Source organism: Plectropomus leopardus, chromosome 9, assembly GCF_026936395.1.
Source record: "Plectropomus leopardus strain MGB_pleo_1.0 chromosome 9, ASM2693639v1, whole genome shotgun sequence".
In the NCBI taxonomy this organism is placed as follows: domain Eukaryota; kingdom Metazoa; phylum Chordata; class Actinopteri; order Perciformes; family Serranidae; genus Plectropomus; species Plectropomus leopardus.
In genome coordinates, this window is record NC_142184.1 from 34491607 (window position 1) to 34505852 (window position 14246).

The 14246-nt window shown below is 40.0% G+C and overlaps 1 long non-coding RNA gene across 1 annotated transcript in view; it reads right to left on the bottom strand.

Moving 5' to 3' along the window:
* Positions 1-937: 937 nt before the first annotated feature.
* LOC121946459 (uncharacterized) overlaps positions 938-14246 on the bottom strand; it is a 34467-nt gene continuing 21158 nt past the window's right edge. The window contains exon 3 of the long non-coding RNA XR_006106022.2: positions 938-1623. This is a non-coding gene — a long non-coding RNA (uncharacterized LOC121946459). The remainder of the gene's footprint in view (positions 1624-14246) is intronic.

A 14246-nucleotide genomic window follows, 5' to 3' on the forward strand; every position in this document is an offset into this window, starting at 1 on the left:
GGGGTCAAACAAACTCTGGACTTCCACTCATTAGACCTCTGTTTGTTATTAAATAATGCAATTAACTTTTGCTTTCACACAAGACAAAAAGTTATCAGAGCTTACTGATGGAGATGCAACAACTTCCACAAAACTTGTTTTAACAAATAAGTGGTACAAATGTTTTTTTTAAAAAAAAAAAAACATTTGTGAATAAAAAAAAGTTATTAAAATGGCATTACATTTAGTGATCAGCGCATTACGACTTGTGAAGAACTCAAAGTTTAGGACTGTTGCGCTCGCATTAACTTGGATCTTGAATTAGGGGTTAATTACATAGACTTCAGACCAACTTGTGATTTGCAAAACATTGACCTGGTCCTGAATCTGGTGACAGATGTACTTATTTAAGCCAAACCATGATGTTTTTATCTTAACCTTACCATGTGCTTCTTTGCCTAAACCTAAGAAAGTAAATCTAAAAATGAAGTATGTATGCATTTAAAATGTACATTTTCTCTGAAATCAAAAGTTTATTTTAAAAAAAGGCACAATATATGTGCCAACTATAAATTAATACACTGTCCTTGAACGTCTTAAACTGATAAAAGAGTACCACGTGTGTCATATTTTGATGAATATGGCCACTGACCAAGCATCGGTTTTTGACGAATTGGGAGTAAGAACCTGTTGGTTTTCTTTGCAGTTTTTATGCATTTGCAGTTTTATAACTCTATGTCAAAATAATAAGGATACTTTGGATGACTAACCCAATAGGAATAAACACACTAGAGTTGCAAGCACCTGACAGCTCAGCACCAAAGCACGCCGCATTAACACTGTGACAAAAAAACCAAATGGTTCGGGGTAAAGCAACTGACCATATATTTTTAACCCTGTGATTTTCTCGCCCACTCGCCCAGTAAGACCACACCTCAAAGCAAAGACCACAGCAGCGTTTTGCATGAACTTCAGCATGATGCTTTATTGATCAGCCATGTGCATGAGGAGTCACATACATACAACACACACAAGAGCTTGTCTTACACAGCTTTGTCTTTTTACACTTGTTAACTCTTCAACTCACACACAAACACAAATGGCAATCCATGGCCCAAACACAAAATCTACAAAGAACAATAAAAAGTCTCCAAAGGACAATGCAATTATAGCAGAACACAACAAAAATAAAATCCACCAAGATACAGTATCTATAATTACTTACCTGGCATGTTTTATTCAGATTTAGCAAATGACTTCAGTGTCTTTTGGGTAATCTCTGCGATAGAGATAAATCCACACAGTAAGTGGTGCATGCTGTGTATTTATCCATGGGTGAGCGTAAGTGTCTCTGTCCAATTGTTTCTGCGAGGAAGCTAATGTAGCTTCAGTTTTTCACATTTTCGTGCTGTTTTCCAGTGAATTAGCTTGAGTCTTTTCCCCGCCGCTCTGGCCGTTTGTTTGTCTCTCCACACGCTTGGAGTGATCAATGCACAGCTACAGCTGGTTGAAGGGGACCAAATCCATTGAACAGTTGATTTGGTTCCATTTTACCAGCTTTAGCAAAGCATTTTAGGGAGGGCGAGCCCGGTTCGAGAGGTGACAGGAGTGGAAGAAGAGGAAGTGAATAAACAAATCTGTGACCTGGAAGAGAAAGAGCAAAATGGAAGAAAAGATAAGAAAAGAGGGTTGTCCATACACAAGCAGCATCAAATAAGACCTCATTGGGCATGCGTGCACAAAACACACAAACATGCAGACACATAGAAAGCAAACAGGCATTGATTATTGGAGGAGACATTGCCCTTGAAAGAAAAATATACAAAAAAGGAATTTAAGAAGGAAGAGAAGGGAAAGAAGAGTGTGTGAGGGAAAAGTAGAGATAACAGAGGAGAACAACCAATATGCATGATGAAAAAGAGATGAGAAAAACACGGAGCGGGGCCCTAAGAGATAAGAGAGGAGCGCATATAAACGATGGTTGCAGACAAACTTGAGAAAACAATGAATTCATCACCCAACTGCCAATACTGCTAATGAAGCCAGCGGATAGGACAGCAGCAAAATTAACTCTCATTGACCTCTAGCGCTATGTGCAACTTCTTTCTCTCTCTTTCTCACGCTCAGTCTGTCCTCTGTGTTGTCCCTCTTCTCGCTTGTATTTCAGATATTTTTTGGCCTGTGGTTGGGGCCGTTCAGCCCTGCTGCTCGCCTGAGCGCAGCGGCACAGAGATGATGTACTCAGCAGTCTTCCTGCTCACTGCTTGGCTCTGCTTGTCCTTGGTGGAACTCACTCATTTCCTGGTTCAATTAGCCTAGCTAATCATTTAATCATTAGGAAATAAACTGTTTAAGCAGAGTCCTGGCCCTGAAATCCAAGCTATTGATATTTTCTTTCTTTCTTTCTTTTTTTTCTCACAACTGCCTTCAACAAACAGCATTTTTTTGCATATCTAACACAGTATCTTTGTCTATAGTAGACTGCAGTTTGCTCTTTAAAGTTTTACCTATTGAAACCTGAAGTGACGTCACTTGTCTCTGCTGTTTTCAGACGCTTATCAAAAGTATCTAAACCTCTGAACCCACAGCAAATTGGATTTCTGGGAGAAGAGGCAATAAGCAAACTGCAAGAAATTAGTAGATTTATATATATATATATATATATATATATATATATATATATATATATATACAATTATTATTATTATTCTTATTTTAATGATAATAATAGGTTATTTTTATCTGTTTAATACAATGTTTACAAATTTTCAGAAAATTTATTTGAATTTTTTTTTTTTACTAATTTCCTGCTTTTTTTCTTGTCTTTTGTTACCCATTGCCTTTTTTTCATATTTTTGAAAGAAATCAAGCCAGTTTGATCAGGTCTCAAAGGGTAAAAGCTGCTTCCCACTGCAAACTGTTTAAACTGAGTCTTCACCCTGGAATCCAAGCAGTATTTTAATCTTGATTTTCTTCTTTCATAAGTGACTTCAACAAATTATCACTCAATTCTGGAGCTCTTCTCAGCTCTGCAGAGTTTTATAGCAACTGTCAGCTCATTGTTTTAGTTTTTACGGCCTGCAACTTTAGTCTTTTGATTTAGTCTCACCATTTTCATCATCAGTGTCACTTTTTGCAGCAGGCAGCTGTTTTTAGTGATAAAGTTGTGATGAAGCTGCTGTGCACTACCTGCAGCACCAAACAGCAGACAGACAGTTTGCAACTAGCTGGTGAACACAGTGCATGAAGTAAACAGCAGAAGAAGAGCTATTTATATATAGCTCTAGCTATATATATATATATATATATATATATATATATATATATATATATATATATATATATATATATATATATATATATATAGGAGTTGCTGAAGAACATTCGTCATGTTGCTGATGCTGATGATGATGATGAGTAAAGCTGCAGGCCTTTCTCATTTCCTAAGCATCAAATATTGCAGCTTGGTCAGTGGCCGACAGTGTCTGATTCTGAGCACAAAGTGCTCTTTAGTATCTGTATGAGATGCACCAGGCTTTCAACTAACTCCAATGTAAAGTGTCTCCAACAATGGCATTTTATAAAAAGTGAAAAATCTGAGGTTTAGGTGGATGGGTCAAACAAAAACAGGACTTTCACACAGTAGACTGCTGTATGTTTCCCATGAGAACTAAGTTTGTTTTAATAATGTGGCATGGTTGACATAAAGTCACATATTCATTAACAAATGCATAAGTGAAGTAATGTACCAAACATACTACTTTTAACCCAAACTATAATCCTTTTTCTAAACTCTTTCTATTTAAGTACTTCTGTTGCTTAAACTTAAAGAAGTTTGATGAGTTGGGAACACGATGAAATGAAAAACTGTTATGGTTAAGATTCATCAAATCCAGCGAACAAGCAGATAATGTTACATTACAATTTCGAATTGTGTGGACATAACAGTATGATGTTCCACATACATTAAATCTTGTTCTCCATACTTTAGAACTAAATGTGTCTATTCTACGTTGAGGGCATGAGACCGTTGGAAGATGTTTGGTTACTTAACCAAACAACTTAAAACCAACAAAATATCATAACTAAGTATCAATTATCTGTTGTCAGTATTCTACGTCAATGTCTGACTTCGAATTGGTCAGCTGACGAAACAACCTAAAATTAATCGAATATCAGTTGATATCCATCCCCTCTTCTCGAGAAGGGATGGATATCAACTTCAACAATGTTGGAGGTGAGCTGTTAAGTGTTTAAACGTTCAATGCAGCTTTAAAGGATTGGGCTGAGTTTATATTCAGATTTTCTGATTGAAAACAAATCTTATGAAAATAACAAAACGCCAGATATTCATCTTTGCTCCATTATTGTCCCAAAACTATTAAAAATACATCAATGAGTCTCACTAGTTGTACTGGGAAACATACTTCTTCAACCCATTCACACTGTAGTTTATTTTGTCTCAATTCCACACACAGTCCTGCTGCTGGAAATTCTCACTAGAACACCCAATATGGATTAATCCGCTGCAGAAAATAGTCCGCAACAAATTCCCTCCTGTTTGAAAAGTTATTGTTCAAAACTAAATATGATATCATCTCTAGAGCTATCATTTCTCTGTCATGACTGTGCGTACACGCTGCTTTCGCCAAAATGTAACGCTTTTGAAACTTCCTTCACGGATCTCACTTCCTAGTATTTAAAGCAGTATTAAACAGTCACAGCCGATAGCTCTGCTGGGTTTCAGCACTTAAAGAGAAGAGTGTGTGTGTGTATGAGAGAGAGATTACACTGTCAGTCCTGTATCAAAGCTGTCCACCCCTCTCTAGATAACAAATACATCAGCCTCACTGCACACAAATCACATTAAAAAAAGAAATGCTTAAATACTAGCAGTGCATGTAAGGAGCTAAGGAGCAAGACAGGGCCCATTCACTCTTTTTTCCCCTCTCTCTCTCCCTCTCTCCCTCCATCTCTCTCTCTCTCTTGTGTTTAATAAACTTGTCACCCAAGAGACCGGCAAATTGATGGAGGGGATGCTTCCTTGACTGAGAAAAAAAAAGGAGGCTGAAAAAGAGAGGGGAGAACGGAGGGGTGGAAGAAAGTGGGAAGTAGCACACGGAGACGGAGAGGACGAGCTCGCATGGCCTGAATTTTCTACCTGTCCCAGAGCTGCTGTTGTTCTACCTCTGCAACATGCAGCACCGCAGAGTGCGTGTGTATGTGTGTGTAGAGTTCATGTGTGTGTGTGCGTGTACGCTGCTGCACTTAAAAATATGACCAATTGATTTACTTTTATGTAATGTATGTAAATGTAAATGTAGTAAAGCGACTGCCTCGAAAATGTAAGTAAATATAACTATTAGATTGTAAATTTAGTTACATTTACTTAATTTTGTGAAGTTGTTACAACTTGAAAATGACAAGTTTAATTAAATCAATCTTTCTAAGTTTTAGCAACTTCAATGAACCAAGTATACTGTACTTAATACTTGCTGGTTGCAAACTAGACAGTCATATTTGTATTTTTTAACCATTTTAACAAAACAGAACTTGCAGATCTCCTATTTATGTTAACATTATATCATCAGTAAAATCCTCTTTGTCATGATCAACAAAGAGATGGTAACAAAAATTTGCTTTTTTAGTAAGAAAATGAAAACACTTTAAAAAAAAGTACTGTGACACACAAATGAATTAAATGTTCTCGACTCAACTTCAAGCAGCTGTCCTAAGTCAACTTGCACAAAAAGAATTCATTTATGTGTTACTGACCAATGTAATTGTTTTAAGTCAACAGTTAACAATTTTCTTTTTTCCAGTGAAATTAAGTTAGACTAACTTGTCTTACAAAAGTTACTAAAACCTAGAAATAACAAGCTAATTGTACTTGCCATTTTTAAGTTGCAACAACTTTGTTTAAATAAATTAAGTAAATATGACAAAATTTTGAGTAAATTTATCAGATATAAAGTTAACTTGTTAATTAGACAATTAAAACAATTAAGATTAATAGTTATAATTACTTGCCTTTTTAATGGTAATTGGTTTCCAAGATTATTTTATGTAAAATCAACTTGTCAGATTTTACAGTGCATATAAATTTCTATTTTTGATCTCCTAGGTGTGAATGTGACTGCCATTTCTGTGGACAGTGATCTATGAATGTCCGCGTAAAACGGACAAGCGTGCTAGTGAGTGTGTGTGCACTCTAGTGTGTGTTCAAGCACGGATATCAACTTCAGAAGGAGAAAGCGCTACACATGAAATCCTTTTCATAGCAGGATTTTCAGTAGATTAGGGAGAGAATCCCTTTGCCACGCTGTCTGCGCTTTATTCCAGCAATCTGTGGCCCACACACTCATCAAACAGGCAACCCTCCTTCACCTCGCGCACCTCCACTCAGATCCGACATCAAACAGAATCATTACACCCATAGCGTTTTATCATTAACCTCGCTTAGATGCCTGCTGAAAGCTTCACCGGTGAGTGCTCTTTCAACATTAAACTGTGAGGCAGCTCCGTCAAGATCAAAACTACAATAAGTAAAGGTGTTGTGCGTTCATATTTGAGCTCGGGGAAGTGGACTGTATGTGGGTCGGGGTGCTGCATGCGTGTGCACTCCTGCATGGCTGCTACTGTAGGTGCCCTCTATCAGGCTGACTGCATGGTTGGAGATAGGCTGGCTACTTGTCTATTCTGGGACTGTGCTGTCCGCTGCATTCCTGCCCTTATATTGGAGACAGAGGAGGAGGGGATGAGGGTTAGGGACAGCTGGACGCCAGCACAGAGGGAGAGACGTAGTGGTGAAGACAGTCAGGGAGTCATAGTGGGAAGGTCAGTGGGGGTGTGAGGCGTCCCCGGGGAGACTTCCACAAGCACAGGTGGTGTTACGGAGCAGCTGCAGGGCCCGACGCTATGTATGTACGACCCCGGCAGGAAGAGTGACACTTTGAAACCAGTCCCGCAGCGGACTCTGTCACTCTCGCTCACCGTGATATTTTCATTTCAGATGTATGGCCTGACAGCGGGGCTGCACTAACACAACCTGCTGTACGCTGCCACTCCCATCACTCACTCTCCACTCGCTGACCATGCTCTGTGTCTCCGCTCTCTCTCTCCTTATCAGGACAAGGGGCTCTCAGTGACTGACTGTCAGGCCACGGCTCTCCAGCACGGGTGCCGTGGGTGGGCGAGGCCAGGAAGTCTCTGATGCCCCTTTTCCACCTAGTTAGCTCTAGTTCTTGAACCGGTTGTGTTCTGGATTTTTGGAACCTTGGTATTAATCTGGGCATACACTGTATGATTTTAGAGATGTTGTTATTAATTGCAGCTCAGCCAAAGCTCACAATTAATGTGCTCACACTTTACAGTCTGATCGTCAAGCCACAACCTGAGAGCTTACACTGTAAAAATCTCATCAGCCTCGCAGATGGCCACAGCTATTGACAATTGTCAATAACGATTATTTTGAAAGCTCCGAGGCACATTTTAGCAACAGTGCTAGCAAGGCAGAAGCATGCTGCCTTGATAATCTGTGCAATCATGTGCCTGGTAAATATATTACCAGGCCGCTGAAGGACAGCGACTATTTCCTGCCAGTGTTCTCTCGTTCATATCGGTCGTGATAGGAGGAGGAGGAAACATCAAAGAGGCATGCATGTCATTACCACAGCTCAACCAACTTGACCTCGATATTTTCCGTCCAGCATCATGTTGCCATGACGTGTTCAGATGCCGTGTTTGCCACACAGTGAGAAAAGAAGGCACAGAAGTTGGGGAATCTACTTGTTGCTCTGCTTCAACTGTGCAAGAGCCTGCATCAGCCGTCCAAAGTTTCCGACATGTCAAAAATTCATGCGACCGCCTGAAGGCCATTCGGCAGCGGATGATCACTACTCGCTCCCCTGTATGGCAAATAATGCCCAACGAAGCCGAAATTCGGCCTGATTTTTAAAAATGAGCTGTGAGGCTCAAAAATTGGGTCAAAAATGGGCTAAAATCCTTCAGTGTACGCTCAGCTATCTAGCAAACTAGCCTGGTTTCCGCAGATTTAGAGTAAAACCACTGCAATCAAGGATGTGAAGACATTGCACAATGCACAAAAGAAGACAAAATTGTGGATTACAATGAGACACCTTGCAGCACAGTTGCAGCGGTGTTAACCAGCCAGTCTCTGCTCGTCTCACAGTTCATGCTATTACCTGCAAGTGGATGGGTCTAACAAACCCTGGACTGTCATGCGGGAGTCTTGTGTTCACTTCCTGTCTGAATGCAGTGTTTTTCTTCTACACCTTACCACGTGCTCTTTTTGCCTAAACTTAACCATCTGTGCCCTTGTTGTGTAATTCCACCATGTGCTTTCGTCGACATCCAGGTGTCCATAGCGGCATCCTGGAATGTCAACAGCAGATGCAAAAGGATACCTTGAGCACAATATGTAGATAAGGAAGTCCACTGACAAAGCCACAAATGTGACTTAGGATGAGAACATGTTGGGTTTGCACTTCAAGGCAAGGAAAACCTGCTATTTTTTTAAACTATCCAAGAACCAACTATTGAGGTTCTGAACCAATTTATTTCTGCTTGAAAAAATCCGAAAAGTTCAAAATTAGGTGCGGGAACCACGACAGAACCAGTTCCATGTTGGTGGAAATTGGGTATGAGAGCACAGGTATCACTTCCTGTCACGTCACGGCACTAAGACCAGTGACTGAAACCCGTTTGTGAGCCCACTCTTACAAAATAACCATTAAAATCCACTTAAAAGTGCAATAATCTCTCGTAATGCAGCTTTTAAATGAAGCGGACTTGGACAAACCGTCGTAATGAAGGCCTCTGTGCATGTCTGATGAAGATGTTTGCCGGTTGGTAATTAGCTTAATGCAAGGCACACTATAGTAATGAAACAAGTTGACCTGTGGTCAGGCTGTAAACTTTATCTTCTGTGGCTCGCCGTATTTATTCCTGCTAATTACCCACTGACTAGAGGCAGAGGGAAAAGTGGGATGTATACATCAAAGTGAGTGCAGACGTTGAGTGTGGATCTAATATCTATGGGATTGTGATGAGCATTGCAGAACTGGCGTAAAATAAAAGTCCATCAGGAGAAATCAGACTTGGCTCTTGGTTTGGCCCTCTTGTCATGAGGTTAGTGGTGCTAATGCTGCTGCAGTCCACTGCAGACACCGGCTGGCTGGATCCTCTTCCACCGTCAACCTCCCCCTCCCTCCTCCCCCTGCATTCGGACGTGAGCAGCACCCAGCGGCTGACTCAGCACTATTCCCGCGCCTGATTGGTTGATCAGAGAAGGAGACAGGAGCGTAACGGGACCCTTTATCCTCTGCTCAGCCACTTCCTCGCTCCCTTACTCTCCCCCCGAAGATAAAACACCCCTGTCGGATAAAACGCTTCCTGACCTTGTGCGGCTGCTCGGCTCAGGTGTCGCACTGTGGCTACCGTACCGTACGGCGCTCAACTTTTACTTTATCAGCCCTCTCAGGGTTGCCTGCGACGATACTATCTTCTACGTAAGCAGTTCATAGTATGTAGAAACTCTGACATTATCTCCACACACATAAACAGCCAGGGCACCTGCTCGACCTTGCGTTCATATTTCATCCAAACTCTCTTTGCGGCGGATTTGTTTAAATTGCCAGGACCAATTTTGGTTCTGGTCTTTAAATGTATCTTGACAGGATCTTTAATGTCTGTATAGGACATCATTAGGCACGTCTGCAGCGCTCATACTTTGTGATTATTGCAGTGTTTATCTTCCGCCGCTCTTGATTTTACCTCACAATGATTTAATCCTCAAAGCGGTTTTATTCCTTAACCTTTTAATCTAACAGCAACACCCTTAAGACGATCAATACCTATTTAGATGATATATTTAATTATATCCTCTCCTCCTCCCTCACACTCTCTCCCCTCCCTGCCTCTCTTTGTGGATGTCTACAACATTTAAACACTGTAAAAAGAAATTATTTGTTTTAATTTCTAAAGAAGTGTCCGAGCTGTCTTAAATTTTTAAGTTGACTGAATTTTAGATGATAAGTTGAGATAATTATGTGATCTCAACTTGTCTTTTTTTGACTCAGTCAATATTAACTATTAAGTTAGAACAAATAGTTGCAACTATTTGTTTTAGCTTAAAAAAGTTGTTGTCTGGGCTGCCTTAAGTTTTTACACTGACTGAATTTGAGAGGACAGGACGTGGTTACATTGTGTCAACTTCAAAAAATTACGACAACCCAGACACTTACTTTTTTTAAGTCAAAACAATAGTTTTAAAAGGAAACTATTAGTAAGTTTTAAGGTGACTGAATGTGAGAAGACAAGTTGAGGTAATTTTGTGTTAACTTTGCGTTTTCAAATTCAGTCAACTTAAAAATTTAAGGCAGCCCAGACACTTTTTTTAAAAAAAAAGTTAAAACAGTTTCTTTTTACAGTGAACATCATTTGACCATCTCTTTTTTCCTTTTTCGAAAAAGGACCAGGGTCTACATCCTCCATTTTAATAACCTTAATGGATTTTTAAGTTGACTGAATTTGAAAAGACAGGTTGAGGAAATTTTGTAATAACCTGAACTTGTCTTTTCAAAGTCAGTCAACTTAAAAATTTAAGGCAGCCAGGAAGCTATTTTTTTTTAAAGTTAAGACAGAGTTTCTTTTTGCAGTGAACAGGTTTTAACTGTTTCTTAATTTAAAATGGACCAGGGTCTGTATCCTCCATTAATATAAACTAACTGGGTTTTTAAGTTGGCTGAATTTGAAAAGACAAGTTGAGGCAATTTTGTAATTACCTCAACTTCTCTTTTCAGATTCAGTCAACTTAAAATAAGGCAGCCCAGACAGTAACTGTTTAAAGTTAAGTAGTAGTGACCAGGATTTGACTGTCTTTTATTTGCCTTTTTTTAATAAGGACCAGGGTCTGTATCCTCCCTTAATGCAGCCTCACTGGACTCTTGGGATCTTTTCTTAGACTTTGCAAGAGGTGAAATTCTTCACATTAATGTAAGAAGGATGACACCGTAAGTGTCCTTAATGAACCACTTTATTCAGTAATTTCACCAAATATATATCCAGAGAGTCTTCAAGCCAGAACTCAGCAAACAGACCTCCTCGAGGTTCATGCGTACGAGTCGACTAACCAGCTTTAACTGCCCTTTGGTCCCGTCTTCACCACAGCAACACACCATCAATAACTGTAATGAGATTAAAAAAAAAAAAGGCAACAAGCGCCGGAAAGATCTTGTCCGAGCCAACGATGCTCCGTGTGATTTTATGTGTCGGAAAATGCTGAGGTGTGGCTTCAAAGTTAAATGGAAGTGGTGTGTAAAGAAGACAGCCGATATTGGTAATTATCTGCTCATAAACTAACATAAGGATATAAAAGATGCCGGCCGCTAACTCCTGCACGCTGGCCTGTCACTGAACTTCTTGTCAAAGCAGAACAAAGGGAGATAAACGAGACAGCTCGGATAGAGAGAGATGATGGGAAAAGCTTCGGGTTTCTCAAGTGAAAGGAGATCGGATTAAGAGAATTGAAGGGCACAGAAGAAGTAAAATGAAAGAATTTAACATGTTTTTTTTTAAAGAACTCGTTTAAGACTTTCTTTCAGTCATATTAAAGAGGAAAGACGTCATCTCGTTTAGTCAGGGAATGATGTCATGATCCATGTGCAGCGGCTGCCAAACCGCAGCAGACCTGCCTTCTGTCTTCACCTTTCTTTCTCCCTCTCTCTCTAGCTACGCAGGCTGATTCTCACTCTGAGCACGCTCCCAACATCCCCCCCATCCTCCTCCACCTCTTACCCCGCTCCCTCCATCCTCCTCCTTTAACGAACCACCGCCACCACTTAGGTATTTTAGCCATGCATTCATTACAGGCCGCAGCAGGGCCACAAAGGCAACTTGATATACGCTCTGTCGTGAAACAAAAAATCCAATGCAGTTTAAGTCAGAAAGGAACTCGGGCGTAAAGATAGCCCCGGCTGACATCGCTTTCCATTGTAAGGGAGTGGGACGCCCGCTTTTTTTTCTGAGGGCCTGAAAAGCGCACAGAGAGTGAAAGGCTTCATTACGACTGCTGTGTTTTAACTCGGGACAATGGGGATCGAAAGAGGCTCGAGCTAGTTAGAGCCATAGAGATTAGGATCTGTGGCAGATCAGCGTCTTGGCCGCTTGTGTAAAGACGTGTGTGTCGGGACAGAGAAGTGTGATTAAAGTGAGTCAACAAAGCTTTAAGCTTAAAGGTAAAATACACTTTACTCTAGCTAGAGACAAAGGAGCTGGAGCCTAACGTATGGTTTGGATTTATTGATTTTCTCATCAAATATTCGTCAAAGATTAAGATTATGGCTATCACTTACACAAAGATAACTATGTGCAGCCACTTGCAGTGAATAATGGATTAAATGACTGTGTAATGGGGAAAGAGCTGATTGTAGTGATGGTCTCACAGAGACTAACATTCCAATTACTAGAAAAATGTTGGCATTGTACATTTCTGCAAACCACGGATCTGTACATTATTGTGTAGTGGATACATTTACATTGCCTAAAATATCAGGTTAGGTTGCCACAATTCCCACAGAAAAGCAGATGATGTCTTATAAAAAAACAATCACCTTCTCGGCAGGAAAGTCAGCAATGTCTCAGTCACGAAACAACTATTTTTCAAGGCTGTTTCTTGTAGAAAACCCAGCAAAGTCTCTGTTAAAAAATGAAAAAAAACAAACTTTTTGAGGCACTATCCCAGAGAATGCAGCAACATCTCAAAAAAGCAAACAACAGACACCTTTTGTGGACACTATTCTGGCAGGAAATGCAGCAATGCCTCCAGCAAACCACTTTTCATAGCACTATTTCTGCAGGAATCGTCCAGGAGACCCACCATCCACCATCCACCCCACCTCTCAATGATAAAGTTAGCTCATTTACTACGTCACCTTATAAATGTTAATATACATATGAAATGTGCAAATGTGCAAAACCTTTTTTCAGGAGACTGACCTTAGAATCATCAGTGCACTTTACTTCTCCTTAGCTCTGCAGTTACCATCAGCATAGGACTTACATCCATCAGGTGGACACAAACACTACTGCAAATGAATGTTAATGTTCCATATCAGCTAATAAGTTTGCCATGTCAACTTAAAACTGTGACGAGATTTCAATGTCATGTTGCCAATGAAATTATTGCAAGTTGAAGTGCCATTTTTTAAAAAACTTATGCATTTTCTTTTTTGGGATACTTTGTACTTCCATTACTTTTAAAACTACATTTATTTTACAGCAGTACTTTGCAGATTAAGACTTTATGCACAAAAGATATAATGAAGTGTTACAAGAAAATAACCAACATAAAGAACTGAAATTAGCCCTGCTTGCTGCAAACAGTAAAATGCCAACAAATACTTGAAATGGACTAAAAGATCTAAATGCTCAATCCCCTCTATTGTTTCCAAACTTTCCAAGCAATTATACTTTTTTTATTTCATCTCTCCCTCTCCTTCTTTTGTCTCGTCTCGTCTACTCTACTTTATTCTACTGTACTCCTTCAGGGCCCTCGTGGCCGGACCAGCATGCCCTGCAGCTTTATTGTTCCCATAACAAACCACAGTCCAGGAGTCTCTCTTCCTCTTTCTTCCTCCCTCTTTATTTTTCCATCTCTGTGCGTTCCACCACAGACTGACCACTGGAGACACATGAGAGGAACTCAGATCCAACAAACTTTCAACCATAATGCAACACGGTAATGTATTATAGTATATAACACACAACTCTCTGGTTAAGCAAGCAATTAGGGGCATTTTTACCACATATAACACAACATTAATCCATGCTATGCCTGTGTTGCATGCTGTCCCCTCCATCTGTTCTACTTCTCTCTTCAAGTGACTATGTGAAGGTAAGGATATGTTCATATAGGATCTTATTTTTGTCATTATGCACATTGTTAAAATTACATTATGAACTTACTGTTCCAGCGTTGCTTGCAGCATGCTTGTGTATGTATCATAAAGAGAGGTGCACCATTACATTAATCTCAGTCCAACAAAGGTATAAATGACTGCACTGCACACGCAGCACTGAAACTACTACTGCTAATGTGAGTTATATTGCAGTTCTTATCATTATATGTACACAGTGCACAGCAGTGTACTATATGTGCTGCTTTGATGGGAGTAGATAGTATAGAAGAGAACAAAATGCAGGCTCCAGCCGATCATTCTACAAATATCAACTAATACAAACCAAGC